Below are 17854 nucleotides of genomic sequence, written 5' to 3'. Positions count from 1 at the left end.
TGAACTGATTACAGTCCCCTACACTGTGTTTCCTTTGCATTGAAACAGGTGGGGTGGAGCAGCTTAATTACAATTTATTTCTGCGATTTATGCAAGTCTGTAAATTGCATAAATTGTGTAATTTCACCATAGTGGACAGCGAGGCAAGTAATGCAGTTTTGGGGTGGAAGTCCAAACTGCAGTGGCACAGGAACAGTGCTGTGTGTGATGAATACAAGAGCAGAAAGGAAAAATGATGCCTTTTTACATCTCTAGGAGCAGGCTAGCTTAGGGGTTTGCAGGGCAGGCCATGTGGCAGACACGCCCTCTGATACCTATGACACCATTCCCTGCCTCCCAGCATCTGCCACCTGAGGCTGCTGCCTCGATCTATCTAATGATAGAACTGGTCCTGTCAGAAACTTAAGAGGTCAAGCTTTTCTCTGACCGGGCTTGCCAGTTTCCTTTGCTGTGTTTTTTAACGGCCGTTTGAGCTGCAACGATCAGCAGGTTCGAATGATGCTCAGCTCCATGCCATGAAAAGTTTCGCCTGTTATTTCTGCCAATGGAGTTCCTCTAAAAGGAGCAGCCCTGGCTGGTGCCCTCCTGGAAGGTTAGCCTGGCATTATGCCTGGCATTGAGATAAAGCAATGGGGAAAGACTTAACTAGTACATTTCAGGGTGCCTGGAAAAAAGGTAAAAAGGTGAAGGTAATCTGGACGGTTAAGTCCAGTTATGGGGTGCAGCGCTCATCTCACTTTCAGGCCGAGGGAGCTGGTGTTTGCCCACAGACACTTTCTGGGTCATGTGGCCAGCATGACCAAACCATTACTGGAGCACAGGGGACCGTGACGAGTGCCAGAGCGCAGGGAAACACCGTTTACCTTCCCGCCGCAGCGGTACCTATTTATCTACTCACGCTTGTATAGTTTCGAACTGCTAGGTTGGCAGGAGCTGAAATAGAACAACGGGAGCTCACCCCGTACCATGGATTCGAACCGCTAACCTTCCAATCAGCAAGCCCAAGAGGCTCAGTGGTTTAAACCACAACACCACCTGTTCCCCTGGTGCCTGGAATACTGCTGCTAAGGGCACAGGAGCATCATGAGGAAAACAAGGTACCTCTGTATCTAATATAGCACAGGACCCTCTTTGTCAATGAAAAAAAACCACAACAGAATAGGAGGCTTGCCTTGGTTATCCTGCTTTTAATGTTCTCCACCCGCTGCTTTCGATAACACACTTTTATTTCCACTTCACAGTCACTGAGCTCTGTTTATTTCAGTTGAGTCACCAATGTAATTAATATTATCTTATTTACCAATGTTTGTCATTTTATAGCTCTGACTAGGGTGGGTGCAGGGGGTGACTCACCGCCGAGAGAGAAGAGGGCCCTACAGAATTCAAGCGAGAGATTTCTGCTTCCCTTTTCACATGGAACATGAACCGAGAGTGACCTTTGAGATGGACTGACTCACGCAGATATAATATTTACCTCTCTGTTGCTGCAAGGCCGAGATTATCTACAAACATCCCCCTACACATAGAAACAAGGGAAAATATAGAAAGCTTGCGGGTGGTGGAGGAACAGGTTCGCCCAAGCTGGCGCCTTAGTTCTGTGGATACTAATATCTGCAGAGTGTACCAGAGTCAAAGAAAGACACGCAAGCCGTTTTTTCTTCTGCTTGCTGTGAATCAGTGCTTCTTTTCGGCTGGAGCGAGGTTCCAGCACCTCTCAGGCGGGCACCATTGCGAGCTGGCCCTTTCCTTGCCTGCTTCTTGCCTTTGCATACATCTGAGCGGTGCTATTTTTCTAGAAAAAAGAGGTGCCAGAACTCACCATGAACGCCTCCCTCACTCTCTTAGAATGTCAACGGTGCTCACCTGAGAGGTGCCGGAACTGAGTTCCAGTTGAAAAAAACCCCTTCTTCTGAGAAGCCCAAAGTGAACATTTCAAGTCAAAACGGAAGGTGGCCGGCATGTGTGAGTCTACATGTGATGGCCTGGGATTCGGACTCAGAGGCTGAACCTGAGGAATCCCAGCCTGCACAGGAGTCCCCGCCTCAAAAACCAGCTGAGCCAGGGCTGGGGCCAGAGCCTGAAGGGTCCTCACCTGTGCTGGATCCTCAGGTGCAGGCACCAGTTGAGTCTGCTCTGGCCCCTGAGGTGATGGAGGGCCCCGTCAGGGGAAGAGGAGGTTACCTCTGGGTCCGGTAACCCTCCAGCCTCTCCTGAGGCTCAGGGCAGAGAGGCGGAGGGAACTAAGTTGCCGCAGGAGGAGTGCTCGCCTCCAGGCCAGGAGAGGCGAGTCACTTGTGGACCGGGGCCGCCCTATGCCTCAGGGCAGATAAAAGCCAATCAGCCCCAGTCCCAGGTTGCGGGAGCAACGTTGTTGGTTGCCTGTTCCTGCCTGTACCCTGTCCTGCTCTTCTGCCAGAGTTCCTGACCCCACCGGACTCCCTGCATTGGACCCTGCTACAGCTTTGACGGACAGACTCCATACCGCACCGTCGACCTCGGACTGGACTCGGACCTCGCCTCGCGGTTAGCCCCCAGGACCAGCACACTACACTTGTTTTTAGATCTATGACTCCACCAGCTCCTAGCCGCGATTGTTCAAGCTATGGGGCAGGGCCGGTCCGTGTTTCCTTTCCTTCCATCTCCCATGTAGTGGCAGTGAACTTTAAGCTTTCCAACTACACCTCTGCCATTGGGCTCATACTCGTTTGTGAGAGGTGCCTAGCCATCTGCCTGAATCTAAGAGAATGAGGGAGATGGGGGCACATTTATTTGACCTGCGCCAGAGCGAAACCCCAAACCAGTGAGCGAGACAGCTTGCCATAGTTTTTAGCACTGCTGCAGGTAGCGAATGAACGTGGCAGTTGTCAGACCAGCATCTGTTTAGGGCTGCCCAGAATCGCCCGGTGACTTACTGTAACAACTTCATGGTGAGTTCTGGCATCTGTTTAAAAAGGTAAAGGTAAAGGGACCCCTGACCGTTAGGTCCAGTTGTGAACGACTCTGGGGTTGCGGTGCTCATCTCGCTTTACTGGCCAAGGGAGCCGGCGTATAGCTTCCAGGTCATGTGGCCAGCATGACTAAGCCACTTCTGGCGAACCAGAGCAGCGCATGGAAACGCCGTTGACCTTCCCGCCGGAGCGGTACCTATTTATCTACTTGCACTTTGACGTGCTTTCGAACTGCTAGGTTGGCAGGAGCAGGGACCGAGCAGCGGGAGCTCACCCTGTCGTGGGGATTCGAACCGCCGACCTTCAGATCAACAAGTCCTAGGCTCAGTGATTTAGACCACAGCACCACCCGCGTCCTTGGCATCTGTTTACCTTGGGGGGAAAGCACTGCTGTGAAGACTCTGGGCACCAGAACATTATCAGGGCGGACTGGCTCCTTTGGGCAAATGGGGCATTGCCCCACCATTCTCCACTCCCCCCACCTACTTGCTTGCCTTCTAACCTTCAACCAGTCCAGGGGGTGGTCCTGCCTGTCTCCTTCCTCCTCCTCAGGCTCCGTGTAGAACTCAGAAGGGAAGAGGATGGAAACAAAACCACAATTAATTGGCTCTGTTTGCCATTGGCTTGCCTGTCGTAAGCTTTGGCTCCCCCTCAGGGCCGTCTTTAGCATATGTGCCACTGGGGTGCAAAGATCCGCCCAGCGCCCCAAATTTAGTTTAGCCGCCCCCATTTTTTGGGGAAGAGTGCAAACTCAAAGTTGTTTACCTTTCTTTAGGGTGGCGAACTCAAAGTTGTTGACCTTTTTTGGTGGGAGGAAAATCGCCTGTAACAATGACACAGCGGAAATAACTGCTTTTGTTTCCTTACTCGTCGGGAATATTTGACGCTATGGAGTAACAGAGCAATGGAGGAAGGGGCGAGGATTTTTGCTCTACTGCTTTTCACTGCTGCCGATCAAGAGGGACTGGCATACAGTAGGTATACATTTGGCGCCCCCCAGGATTTGGTGCCCGGGTGCCTCGCACCCCTTGCACCCCCGGGTAAAGACGGCCCTGCTCCCCCTACTGTTGGCCTCCATGCCTCCCACCCAATAGTTCCGATCAGCACCATCAAACAGTGGGCATCATTTTATATTTTGGCATGGGCTTGTGTGTGGCGGCAGGTGACATGCATCAACTAGAAGTACAATCCTATGCATGTTTACTTAGAAGTACCGCCCACTCAGGTACGTGGATGGCGCTGTGGGTTAAACCACAGAGCCTAGGACTTGCCGATCAGAAGGTCGGCGGTTCGAATCCCCGTGATGGGGTGAGCTTCCGTTGCTCGGTCCCTGCTCCTGCCAACCTAACAGTTCGAAAGCACATCAAAGTGCAAGTAGATAAATAGGTACCGCTCTGTCGGGAAGGTAAACGGCGTTTCTGTGCGCTGCTCTGGTTTGCCAGAAGTGGCTTAGTCATGCTGGCCACATGACCCGGAAGCTGTACGCCGGCTCCCTCGGCCAATATAGCGAGATGAGCGCCGCAACCCCAGAGTTGGCCACGACTGGACCTAATGGTCAGGGGTCACTTTACTTTACCTTTACGCCCCACTCAGTTCCTTACTCTCAGATAAGTGTGTACAGGATTGCTGTCCTCAGATGCAGTGGAGGATTGGTAACTCATTGCCAGGGTTGAAGCGAGTTTCAGCAGCGAGAAGGGATGGACAAATTTTGGTTCTCTGAGTTCTGTTTCCTCACAAACCCCAGAGTTTTCTGTAAGGAAGAAGCGGCTGTTAAACCACTCTGTGCATTGTAGCTCTGTGATGGGAATAGGGGTCTCCTAGCAACTTCCAGCACTCTTAAACTACAGCGCCTATTCTTCTTTGGTGGAAGCCATGATGGTTAAAAGAGGTATGGCACTGCTTTAAATGTATCGTGCAGCAAAAACTCTTAGACTGGCCCTGAGTAACATAATTTTGGAGCTGGAAGAGACCTTGGAGGTCATTTATTCTTTCAATGAGCTCTAACGCACATCTGGATGCAGGATCTTCAATGCTAGATGCAACCACTGACAAATGGCCACCCAGCTCAAACATTTCCAGTGGAAGTTCAGCCATTCAAACCAGCTTCTGTTTCTCCACGATGACATATTCAGCCCTTGCTAGCGTCAGAATCCCTCTTGCTTGTTAAGATGTCTGGGTCAACCACCACAGTTCCAGCAGCAGCAGAAAAACATTTGGGGGAAAACAAATGCTTCCTTTTTTATGCACTCCCAGCTGTCAGACCACACCCTGGGGAGAATTGTTCAGTGTACTAACAATGCCCGATACTCAGAGCCAGAATAGCACCCGTGATCTCAGTGAGGCTTGGCGCCCAGGTTTTAATTGGGGAAGGGCCAGATGCAAACCTGTTATTAATAGAAGAGATATTTGCAGGAAGGAAGAGCCATTTGGTGGCTAAGTGGGGAGACGGAAAGACAGACCAGCAGATATGTCATTTCAACACCTATGTTGTCTAAGTGCAATGGACTCACAACTTTGAGCTGTGAGCACCAAACTCAGCACCAAAGTCAGCAGATCACATCAGAGTATGAATTACACGAACGACAGCTCTGAAGCTTAACTTTTTTATTCTGTAGCAGCTTTTGTTATTGTTGTTGTTTAGTCGTTTAGGCATGTCTGACTCTTCGTGACCCCATGGACCAGAGCACACCAGGCACTCCTGTCTTCCACTGCCTCCCACAGTTTGGTCAAACTCATGCTGGTAGCTTCGAGAACACTGTCCAACCATCTCGTCCTCTGTCATCCCCTTCTCCTTGTGCCCTCTATCTTTCCCAGCATCAGGGTCTTTTCCAGGGAGTCTTCCACCCAAGTCACTGCTCTTAAGTAGGGATGGGTGAGAAGCATGTTGATTTTAGTTTCTCTCAGTTTCTCTCTCTTTTTTTAATATCAAATTTGTTTCTCCAAGTTTCCACATCCATTTGTTTTGTTTTTCTAAGTCTTCATTAAAATCCGCCAGCATTTCTGTATGAATTTCTTCTTAAATGCCCATCTTTGAATGCAGTTTTGCCCAGTAGATTTGCAAAGCAATTTCCCCATATATACTCTTGCATGTTTATACGCTAGGTCACATTTGCACCGCATTGTGGTGCATTAAAGACTGTTAATATCTTACTTAATCTAAATATTTACCTTGCTTGAAAATGGTTGAAAATGTCCATGTGCACCTTATTTTTCTGCACTGGGCTTTCATCATGGAACTGGAGCCTACACCCTCCTCTTTTATGGTTTCAATGACTTTATGAGTAAAAGTACATCAAAAGCATTCCATATCCTGGCAATATCACAGCTCCATGCTTTAGTGTTGTTACTCAACCTTTTGGAATCTGACCTATTCTATTTATGTGCAGTAGGGGGCACTCAAGCTCTGCTTGAAACAGAAAGGAGACCTTCTAACACAGTTAACCAATTTTTTTTTTGTATCAACTGGTGAGAATCCCAGAATCCATCCTCCCTGCCCCCTTTCCTTCCTAAAATGTATAGAGGCGGATGCAATAATTAATACATAATGTGATTGACTGGGGACAGTATATGTGCTCTAAACAGGTAACAAGGGAAATGATCTTTTGGAGATGTTCCCGACAGCATTTTACACAAAGATCACAAAAACTGAATGCCCACAGCCCCAGAAGAAGGGGAGATATTTGCACATATACAACCAGCTGAAGTTGGCAGGCAGCTCATCAGAATATATGTTACAAGATTTACAGCTGGGTCCCAGGAAACAGGGTATATGAATGCAGGAATTGGGAAGGGGAAGAAATTTGGTTCATTTTGCATTTAAAGGCAAATCTACCTCATTAAAACTTCCTGAAACAATATGTACCGTATTTTTCGCCCTATAGGACGCACTTTCCCCCCTCCAAAAATGAAGGGGAAATCTGGGTGCGTCCTATGGGGCGAATGCAGGCTTTCGCTGAAGCTTGGAGAGCGAGAGGGGTCGGTGCGCACCGACCCCTCTTGCTCTCCAGGCTTCAGGAAGACACCCGCAGCCTAGGCAGCCCTGCGGGAGTTCCTGCAGGGCTGTCTAGGCTGCGGATAGCAGCCTGCTTCCTGGAGCGCCGGGCACGCTGAAAGCAGAGCGCCCGGCGCTTCGGGAACACATCCGCAGCCTAGGCAGCCCTGCGGGAGTTCCCCACAGGGCTCCCCACGCTGCGGATAGCAGCCTGCTGCCCGGCATGAGAGGCTCCCTGAAGCAGAGAGCCCCTCGTGCCGGGCAGACATCCGCAGCGTGGGGAGCCCTGCAGGAGTTCCCTGCAGGGCTCCCCACGCTGCGGATAGCAGCCTGCCACCCCGCAAGAGAGGAGCCCTGAAGCAGAGCGCCCCTCGCGCCAGGCAGACATCCGCAGCGTGGGGAGCCCTGCAGGAGCCCTGCACTGTGGGAGGCAGTGGAAGACAGAAGTGCCTGGTGTGCTCTGGTCCATGGGGTCATAAAGAGTCGGGCACGACTAAACGACTAAACAACAACAAATAAGGCCTCACCATGGGAGTTGTACTGAGTCAGACCACTGGCTAATTTCTTCCTCCATGGCGAGAGGCAGCAATGCTTCTGAATACCAGTTGGTGAAATCTCAGGAGGAGAGAGAGCACTGTTTTGCTTGACTCCTGCTTGCTGGTCACAGAATCATAGAATTGAAGAATTGGAAGGAACCCTGTGGATCATCTAGTTAAGTATGGTCTACACCGACTTTCTAGGGCAGGGTGGTCCATTTTTTTTTTTTACTAAGTGGACCTCAAGAGTCCTTCAACATGGGACCTGTGGGCTGCACACTGCCTTGTCACATGTGTGGGGGAGGAGCAGGGCCAAAGTCTAATGGCTCCACCCCCAGCCCTTACACTGCCCTTCCAAAGAGGGCTAAGCAAGTCACCGGGCTTGGAGAAGTAGGTGTGAGGCTCTGGAAGGGTCCCAGAGCCCTCCTGCTTCCTTTCCAAAGCTGGGAAAGCACTAACTAGGCCAGACTTCCTCAACCTCAGCCTTCCACATGTTTTGAGACTACAATTCCCATCATCCCTGACCACTGGTCCTGCTAGCTAGGGATCATGGGAGTTGTAGGCCGAAAACATCTGGAGGACTGAGGTTGAGGAAGCCTGAACTAGGCTTTGTGAATGAGGTAGGAGGACTATAGGACCCTGTCAAAGCTACACAGCTTTGGGAAGGCTGCACAAGGGCTAGGAGGAGTCCAGCGTTGCCAACAGCCACAAAAAAAGGCCTCGAAGGTCACAAGTGGCCCTCAGGCTGCATGTTGGACCACCCTGTTCTAGGGAATTCAGCTGGAGAACGTTCTCAGGGATTGAACCTGGGACCTTCTGAATGCAAAGCATGTGCTCTAGCATTGAGCTACAGCTCTTACCTAATAGCTCTTCCCTAATGACCTGTGATGTCATACATTTCCCCCTGTGTAGGGATAGGCAGATCTGGCCATTTCAGTTTCTCTCCATTTCTCATTTTTCCAATCATAATTACAGTTCTCCACATTTCTGTATCAGTTTGTGAGGGTTGTTTTTTTTAAAAAGCCCTTCGTGAAAATTCATCAACATACTTCATGTGCAATTTTCTCCAATATTATTGCATGCAACTTCCCCTAATATAACACATTTAGTATGTTTTGTTGTTGTCGTCGTTTAGTCGTATCCAAGTCTTCGTGACCCCATGGACCAGAGCATGCCTGGCACTCCTGTCTTCCACTGCCTCCCACAGTTTGGTCAGACTCATGCTGGTAGCTTCGAGAACACTGTCCAACCATCTCGTCCTCTGTCGTCCCCTTCTCCTTGTGCCCTCCATCTTTCCCAACATCAGGGTCTTTTCCAGGGAGTCTTCTCTTCTCATGAGGTGGCCAAAGTATTGGAGCCTCAGCTTCAGGATCTGTCCTTCCAGTGAGCACTCAGGGCTGATTTCCTTCAAAATGGATAGGTTTGATATTCTTGCAGTCCATGGGACTCTCAAGAGTCTCCTCCAACACCATAATTCAAAAGCATTAATTCTTCGGCGATCAGCCTTCTTTATGGTCCAGCTCTCACTTCCATACATCACTACTGGGAAAACCATAGCTTTAACTATACGGACCTTTGTTGGCAAGGTGAGGCCTTATAGTTTAGGAAAACCCCCCGATGATAACTGACAAGAGAAATTTACAAAAGTCTGCATGGTTTGATTGCTGAATTGCATTGCAAAGGCAAAGCAGCTACAGAACGTTAACGAATGAAATGTCTTATTACAAGAAATTGTGGGAGGGAACGATAATCCTTAAAAATACAAACAAACAAAAAACTAACTTAAATGTGGACATTGTTTTATTTCCCCCACACTGGACTGGTAAAACTCAATATAAAAACACGGGGGAAGCAGTAATCTAAGAAGCAATATAAGGACAAATCATAAAGACTGAAAACAGATCTATTCATATGTGAAATAAGGACAGTAATTGATTATTGGAGAATCTTGTCCCTTCATTAAGCAGAGCAGAAAACCTCCTCTGGTAATGGCATGGCTATGATTTTCAATAGATAATTTTAGAAGATGGAATGCTCTCGTAATGTCTTGTAATAATTGTAATACATATATGTGTTTGAGCTCCCCCCACCCCGGTCGAAATCTCTCATATTACTAGAAATTGGGATCATTGAATAGAATTCATTGGTAGGAGATTCAGTCAGAATCACTTCCCAGGCTCCTGGCTACTGCCAAATGCCAAGAGCTTCTTGGGATCACAGGTGAGAGATGAGTGCAGGATGAGGTCCTAAGGTGGAGAAACTATCCCCAGAAGGAGCATGACATGTCCCCCACCAGAGGTACGACACCTCCCCTAACACCCCATACAGTTATATAACCAGGGATTATATAACTATTTAAAAAATTGCATACCGCCATACATTAAAAAAGGTTAAAGCATTTTCCTAGATTGGAGTTGAGTCCAGCAGTATCTAAGGGCACCATGTTCCCCACCCCAACTTTCAGGAATGTGAAAATGGCATTCGAAGATTTACAGCGCAATCCTATACCTCTCTGGGACGCGGGTGGTGCTGTGGGTTAAATCACAGAGCCTAGGACTTGCTGATCAGAAGGTCGGCGGTTCGAATCCCTACGATGGGGTGAGCTCCCGTTGCTCGGTCCCTGCTCCTGCCAACCTAGCAGTTTGAAAGCATGGCTTGAGAGCAGTACATGTGAAAAGGATCTAGGAGTCTTGGTTGACCACAAACTTGACATGAGCCAACAGTGTGACGCGGCAGCTAAAAAAGCCAATGCAATTCTGGGCTGCATCAATAGGAGTATAGCATCTAGATCAAGGGAAGTAATAGTGCCACTGTATTCTGCTCTGGTCAGATCTCACCTGGAGTACTGTGTGCAGTTCTGGGCACCACAGTTCAAGAAGGACACTGACAAACTGGAACGTGTCCAGAGGAGGGCAACCAAAATGGTCAAAGGCCTGGAAACGATGCCTTATGAGGAACGGCTAAGGGAGCTGGGCATGTTTAGCCTGGAGAAGAGGAGGTTAAGGGGGGATATGATAGCCATGTTCAAATATATAAAAGGATGTCACACAGAGGAGGGAGAAAGGTTGTTTTCTGCTGCTCCAGAGAAGCGGACACGGAGCAATGGATCCAAACTACAAGAAAGAAGATTCCACCTAAACATTAGGAAGAACTTCCTGACAGTAAGAGCTGTTTGACAGTGGAATTTGCTGCCAAGGAGTGTGGTGGAGTCTCCTTCTTTGGAGGTCTTTAAGCAGAGGCTTGACAACCATATGTCAGGAGTGCTCTGATGGTGTTTCCTGCTTGGCAGGGGGTTGGACTCGATGGCCCTTGTGGTCTCTTCCAACTCTATGATTCTATGATTCTATGTCAAAGTGCAAGTAGATAAATAGGTACAGCTCCGGCGGGAAGGTAAATGGCGTTTCCATGCGCTGCTCTGGTTCACCAGAAGCGGCTTAGTCATGCTGGCCACATGACCCGGAAGCTGTACGCCGGCTCCCTTGGCCAATAAAGCGAGATGAGCGCCGCAACCCCAGAGTCGGTCATGACTGGACCTAATGGTCAGTGGTCCCTTTACCTTTACCTATACCTCTCTATAGTCTCATTCAGTTCAGTGGAGCTAAGTCCCAGTTGAGTGGGGATAGGATTTCTATGGCAAAACAAAAAACTCACCAATGATTTTGCACCAAATTTTCCAAGTTTCAAAGGTTTGACCCTGAGAATAGAAATCTATGCTGACGTCCCAGAGTCAGATACCAAAATTTGCAAATGTGTGCCTGTTTGGGGTGGTTCCATGAATGAATGAATGAACAACTGAATGGAGGAGTTAATATCAAATGTTCCCACTGACGGTGCGAGTCACCTGCCAAATCCTGACAAATATTTTGACTGCTACCAGTGTCTGCCAGCTGTCAGAGATATGGTCTCAACATAAGGAGCAGCTGCTGCAAAATCTTAGGGTGTCGAATACTGATGCTGAACAGAAAACATTTATTCCACCAGGCTTTAAAACTCTTCATAGTTTAAAGCCATTTCTAGTCTTATTGTATTGGGTGTATTGCACACCACTTAGGACTGTGATTAAGCAAATTGAATAAAATAAAATAAATGATTATTTGCAGAGGATTTTTATGTGAAGAAGAAGAAGAAGAAGAAGAAGAAGAAGAAGAAGAAGAAGAAGAGGAGGAGGAGGAGGAGGAGTAGTTTGGATTTGATATCCCACTTTATCACTACCCGAAGGAGTCTCAAAGCGGCTAACATTCCCCTTTCCCTTCCTCTCCTACAACAAACACTCTGTGAGGTGAGTGGGGCTGAGAGACTTCAGAGAAGTGTGACTAGCCCAAGGTCACCCAGCAGCTGCATGTGGAGGAGCGGGGAATCAAACCCGGTTCACCAGATTATGAGTCCACTGTTCTTAACCACTACACCACACCGGCTCTCTTGACCTTGTTCTTCTCCCCACTGCAGGAACGTCAGAAGCAGCATTATACTGAGTCAGACCACTGGCCCATCTAGCTTTATACTGTCTACATTGTTTGGCAGTGGCTCTCTAGGGCTGCAGACCAGGATCTCTCCCTGCCCTTCCTGGAGCTGCCTGAGATTGAACATGGGACCTTCTGCATGCAGGGCAAATGCTCTACCACTGAGCTGTGGCCCTTCCCCATCACAGCTGGTAGCACTAAGGGTACCCAATGATCATGGCACCATCATGGCACCAATTTCCAAGTGGTGTGAGATTCCAGAGGTCCGTGTCTTTATGGAAGGTTTGTTTTCCTTTGGAACTGAGGCACAGTGGAGACTGTGGTCTCTTTATAGTATGTGATCTAGTTACACACACATATATATATACAGTGCTTTTTTTCCTAAATAAAATATTTAGGGGTACTCTCATTTTGACTCAAGAAAACCATCATTTTATAATTCAAATGGGGGGGGGGGATACAGTAAATACAATAAAACTGCCCAATTGCCATGCTAGATTCCAATTCCTACTTCACACATTAAACGCTCACTTCCATCTGAGATTCAGGAAACATCATGACAGAAATGAGGCCACCATCAGGGGGTAGCAATGGAACTAATGATTCACTGTGCCAAATTTTTTAGTTTCTTCTCATGTTAGATTCAAAAAATGTTTAGGGGTATGCGTCCCCCTGCATCCCCTCAGAAAAAAAGCACTGTATCTAAAAAAAGTAAAGGACCCCTGGACGGTTAAGTCCAGTCAAAGGCGACTATGGGGAGCAGCGCTCATCTCGCTTTCAGGCCGAGGGTGCTGGCATTTGTCCAGAAAGCTTTTGGGTCATGTGGCCAGCATGACTAAACTGCTTCTGGTGCAATGTAACACTGTGATGGAAGTCAGAGTGCACGGAAACACTGTTTACCTTCCCGCCGCAGTGGTACCTATTTATCTATTTGCTCTGGCATGCTTTCGAACTGCTAGGTTGGTAGGAGCTGGGACAGAGCAATGGGAGCTCACTCCATTGCAGGGATTTGAACCACCGACCTTCTGATCGGCAAGCCCAAGAGGCTTAGTGGTTTAGACCACAGTGCCACCTGCATCCTGTTTCTCTCATGGTTGCAACATTGGATTCAAACTGTCAGCTCACATGGTGCTCTGACACCGCCTTCTGCTAGCCGCTGCTAACAGACTGAAACAATTTTCTTTCTGCCTGCATCAGGCAAACTGCAATCCTGAAAACTATCACCAGGCTGGCTTGGCTGTTTTTAACAACAACAACAACAACAACAACAACAACAACAACAGCTGAATTCAAAGTTTCAGTGTTTGGCACAGTTAACTTCCCAAACCTTGATTAATTCTAACTTAGATTGTTCCCAGGAATTCAGGGTGTCTCACACCCCACAAACGCATCACAATACAGAACTGAAGGATTTCCTGCATGGAATGGCTTTGAGGATGGTTGAAAAGTACACACGTTGTGTAATTTCACTTCTCATGCTAAAGTGATCTGGCCTTCTCCCTTCCTCAAAACCACACAGAGTTCTTTGCGGGGCGCAAAGCAGGGTACAAGTCTGGCAAATAAACATTCAGGCGGCCCCAGTGATGAGATACTTTGTCCAGATGGATTTTCTCCTGGACCTGTTTGAAAGGAAAGGAATTAGACCCCTGGGCTCCAGGTTCACACCAATTCTGAAACCAGATTTATAGGAGCAATTTGCAGGTGGCAAGGGAGAGGAAAAAACCCCGTACATCTCTTCTTTAACATCTCTGTATCCCTCCCAATGCTCAACGACATCCATCATTTTGTGACGTGCGTGGAGTGTAAAACCAACAGCTAACTGGGATTGTTATTCCAGAGGAGTCTGTGGAAGAGCAATGATACCTACAGGCTTTTGGACTTTTCTCACCAGCTCTAACCCTCCCAAGATCAAGGCACTGAAAGCGTTTTGCAGCCTCGGGCAACTGTCTGTTCTTTGTCTTCCGAACAACTGGCCCCAGAGAAGGACATCACATTCCTGCCTCATGCCACAAGCCTGCGAAAGGGAATTGCATCGCTCATAAATATCATGAGGCTGACACATCTGGAAGCTTGAAAGGCTGGCTCCGTGGGGACTCTGGGATGTTTACAGGAGCCATGGAACTGAGAAGCATTAGTTCTGAGAGCAGACAAGCTGAGTGTGGCTTGGGGATCTCGCCTTGACTCAGCCAATGCCTCCCCTTCTCTTTTTAGAGTGATAGTCTTTGAAATAATGCACAAGATCTAATAAAAACAAACTTTGGGAAGTGGGAGTGGGGAGCCTGTGGCCCGGTTCTTGCAGAAAAAGTTACCTCATTGGTAGCATTGCACAACTCACTGGTAGCATTAGACAACTGGGGGTTGGAAGGAATGCCTTGCTGATCTACTGCAAATCACCCAGAGAACGATTTGCAGTGGGAGAAGAGAGCTCAGGGCGATGGGTTCAAGACCCACGTTGAGCAAAAGATTCCTGTGTTGCAGGAGGTTGCACTAGATCAGGGGTCTGCAACCTTTAAGACAAAAAGAGCCACTTGGACCCGTTTCCGAAGAAAAAATAACTGGGAGCCACAAAATTTGTCATTATAAAAATAACTTTTTTGTCACTTTTTTATTATTTCTTTGTTTGACCCCTCGGAATTACTCCTCCTCATAGAAATAAACGTTAAATTAACAAGTTACCTTTGTGTGTGTGTGTGTTCTTCACCCCCCTTCAAAACAGTGACCAGCGTACATGCCCCCTTTCAATGCAGTGACCAGCGTACATGCCCCTTACAATGTAGCAGGCGGGAAGGTGACTAACGCACGCACTGCCCCCATGCGACGTCACAGCCAGTACAGCGCCCGCCACAGTGGGGAGTGTCGGGGCGCACATTGTGCCTCCTCCCCTCGCTAGTATCCGCCCCGGAGCCGCGGCAAAGGTGTAAAAGAGCCACATGCGGCTCCGGAGCCGCGGGTTGCTGACCCCTGCACTAGATGATCCTCACGGTCCCTTTCAACTCTACGATGTCATGTTGTTGTTGTTTTACAATTCATTGATCTACTTGTTAGGATATTGATGTTCCGTTCCACCCTAAGACGAACAGATACAGTGGTACCTCTGGTTACGTACTTAATTCGTTCTGGAGGTCCATTCTTAACCTGAAACTGTTCCTAACCTGAAGCACCACTTTAGCTAATGGAGCCTCCTGCTGCTGCTGTGCCGCCGGAGCACGATTTCTGTTCTCATCAAAGTTCTTAACCCGAGGTATTATTTCTGGATTAGAAGAGTCTGTAACCTGAAGCTTATGTAACCGGAAGCGTATGTAACCTGAGGTACCACTGTATTTCGATTGTTGTATGTCACATGTCTGTTTACATTCCAGCACAGCTTGCTGGGAACTTCCGTTTGTGTATAGCTTTTGCTTAGTGCTTCCTGCTCTTAGACATGAAGGAGAGCAGACATGTTTTCTTTGTCTTGATCTATGCTGAATAAACCGCTTGTAAATATCCTTTACATATGCCTCTGTTTGCTCTTCCATTGTGAAGAGTTAATTACTCTGCTGATTAGAGCGTGGTCCAGCTTCTGAAGAGATCTGAAGCTGCAGGTTGCTGTTTGATGCTGTTCCGGGGACCGGAGTTCGCTCGGCTACCGGCCGGTGGGGTGGAGCCAGCTGGGGGCCTGCCAAATGCCCCCTGTTCCCTTGGACGCATTGCAACACTACTAACGAATGCCCATCTATTATCTACCCACACCGGTATCAGAGGCCTTGATTTCATTACTTACTCCCAGTTGCAAGCAATACCAAGGGCCAACTTGGGAATTTTCTCATTACATTGCAATTAGAAGAGCACCATTAGATTTTTTTAAGCCTCTCAATTGTCCCTAAATATATACAGGGGAGAGGAACCTATGGCCCTCCAGGTCTTGTTTGACTCCAGTTCATATAGGTTCCAACCGTATAGCCATTGGTCAAGGAGGATGCCCTAGATGTGGGCATTCTGGCAGAATGATGATGGGTGTTAGCTGGCTCTTAGGAACATAGGAAGCTGTCTTCATAGAATTGTAGACTTGGAAAGGACCCTGAAGGCTATCTAGTGCAGGCTTCCTCAACCGCATCCCTCCAGATATTTTTGGCCTACAACTCCCATGATCCCTAGCTAGCAGGACCAGTGGTCAAGGACGAGGGGAATTGTAGTCTCAAAACATATGGAGGGCTGAGGTTGAGGAAGCCTGATCTAGCGCAACCCCATGCAATGCAGGAGTCTCAACTAAAGCATCCATGACCTCATATGGAGACTTATATTGAATCAGACCATTGCTCCATCTAGCTCAATAATGCCTACATTGGTTGGCAGTAGCACTTCAGGGTTTCAGACCAGTGTCTCTCCCATCCTTACCTGGAGATGACAAGAGATTGAACCTGGAACCGTCTGCATGCAAAGCTTCTATCACTGCCGTGTAGAAGTCCACTCACTAAAGAGGTGGAATGGGGTGGAGACAGAGTGTGTAGAACAAGGGTCAGCAAACCGTTTCAGCAGGGGGCCGGTCCACTGTCCCTCAGACCTTGTGTGGGGGGGGGGCAGACTATATTTTTTGGGGGGGAAATGAACGAATTCCTATGGCCCACAAATAACCCAGAGATGCATTTTAAATAAAAGCCCACATTCTACTCATGTAAAAACACACTGATTCCTGGACCATCTGTGGGCTGGATTTAGAAGACGATTGGGCTTGATCTGGCCCCCGGGCCTTAGTTTGCCTACCCATGGTGTAGAAAATGAAGAAGTCACCCACCAGCTGTCCTTGAGAGCCAGTGTGGTGTAGTGGTTAAGAGCGGTGGACTCGTAATCTGGGGAACCGGGTTCGCTTCCCCGCTCCTCCACATGCAGCTGTGGGTGACCTTGGGCCAGTCATACTTCTCTGAAATCTCTCAGCCCCACTCACCTCACAGAGTGTTTGTTGTGGGGGAGGAAGGGAAAGGAGAATGTTAGCTGCTTTGAGACTCCTTTGGGTAGTGATAAAGCGGGATATCAAATCCAAACTCCTCCTCCTCCTCTTCAAAATGATCCCCTCTGTTTTAGCTCCTCTGTTTTTATCCTGCCCTGAATCAAGCCAAACACCTGAAATGTGTCTGAATAGAGCTGTAATTCCAACCACTAGCAGCAACCCTGCTGTTTGAGGTTTCTCCCCTCCGCAATCTTATTCCAGAACAAAAGGATGGTGAGTCATGAGCCTCTGATCTTGCCAGGGGCTGTGGGCTTTCTTTCAGCACGCTTCAAGCTTCCATTCGCTCCCCAGGCTCAGAGATCAAGCAAGCAAGCCCCCGGCTTGTCTGGGAAAGATTGGTGTCACGGGGACTGATGCTGGAGAGGATTCCGTTCACTCTTTTTCTGTCCACAGCCAGATGTGATTGGTTTTGTTTCTGATGAAGTCAAATAATCTAGCAAGACTTGCATAAGCCGTGTAAGAATTTGTACAATTTATTCTGCCTTTGATGAAGATGTAGCAAGCAAGGAGGGTCCGGTGAGTTTCAGGGCTGCAGAGCCTACACAGATTTACCTGGCTTCATTGAACTCAATAGGGACATGGGTGGCGCTGTGGGTTAAACCACAGAGCCTAGGACTTGCCTATCTGAAGGTCGGCGGTTCGAATCCCCGCGACGGGGTGAGTTCCCGTTGTTCAGTCTCCTGCCAACAAAGCAGTTTGAAAGCACGTCAAAGTGCAAGTAGATAAATAGGTACTGCTCCGGCGGGAAGGTAAATGGCGTTTCCATGCGCTGCTCTGGTTTCGCCAGAAGCGGCTTAGTCATGCTGGCCACATGACCCGGAAGCTGTACGCCGGCTCCCTTAGCCAATAAAGCTAGATGAGCGCCGCAACCCCAGAGTTGGCCATGACTAGACCTAATGGTCAGGGGTCCCTTTACCTTTACGTTTACATTGAAC

General features: G+C 48.4%; 1 long non-coding RNA gene across 1 annotated transcript in view; it reads right to left on the bottom strand.

Moving 5' to 3' along the window:
- Window positions 1-12974, bottom strand: part of LOC310682265 — a 93213-nt gene extending 80239 nt beyond the window's left edge. Inside the window, exon 1 of the long non-coding RNA XR_014513827.1 lies at window positions 12913-12974. This is a non-coding gene — a long non-coding RNA (uncharacterized lncRNA). The remainder of the gene's footprint in view (window positions 1-12912) is intronic.
- Window positions 12975-17854: the final 4880 nt, after the last annotated feature.

This window comes from Podarcis tiliguerta (assembly GCF_965153285.1).
Source record: "Podarcis tiliguerta genome assembly, chromosome: 7".
NCBI lineage: Eukaryota > Metazoa > Chordata > Lepidosauria > Squamata > Lacertidae > Podarcis > Podarcis tiliguerta.
This window is presented reverse-complemented; position numbering and strand designations above follow the sequence as displayed.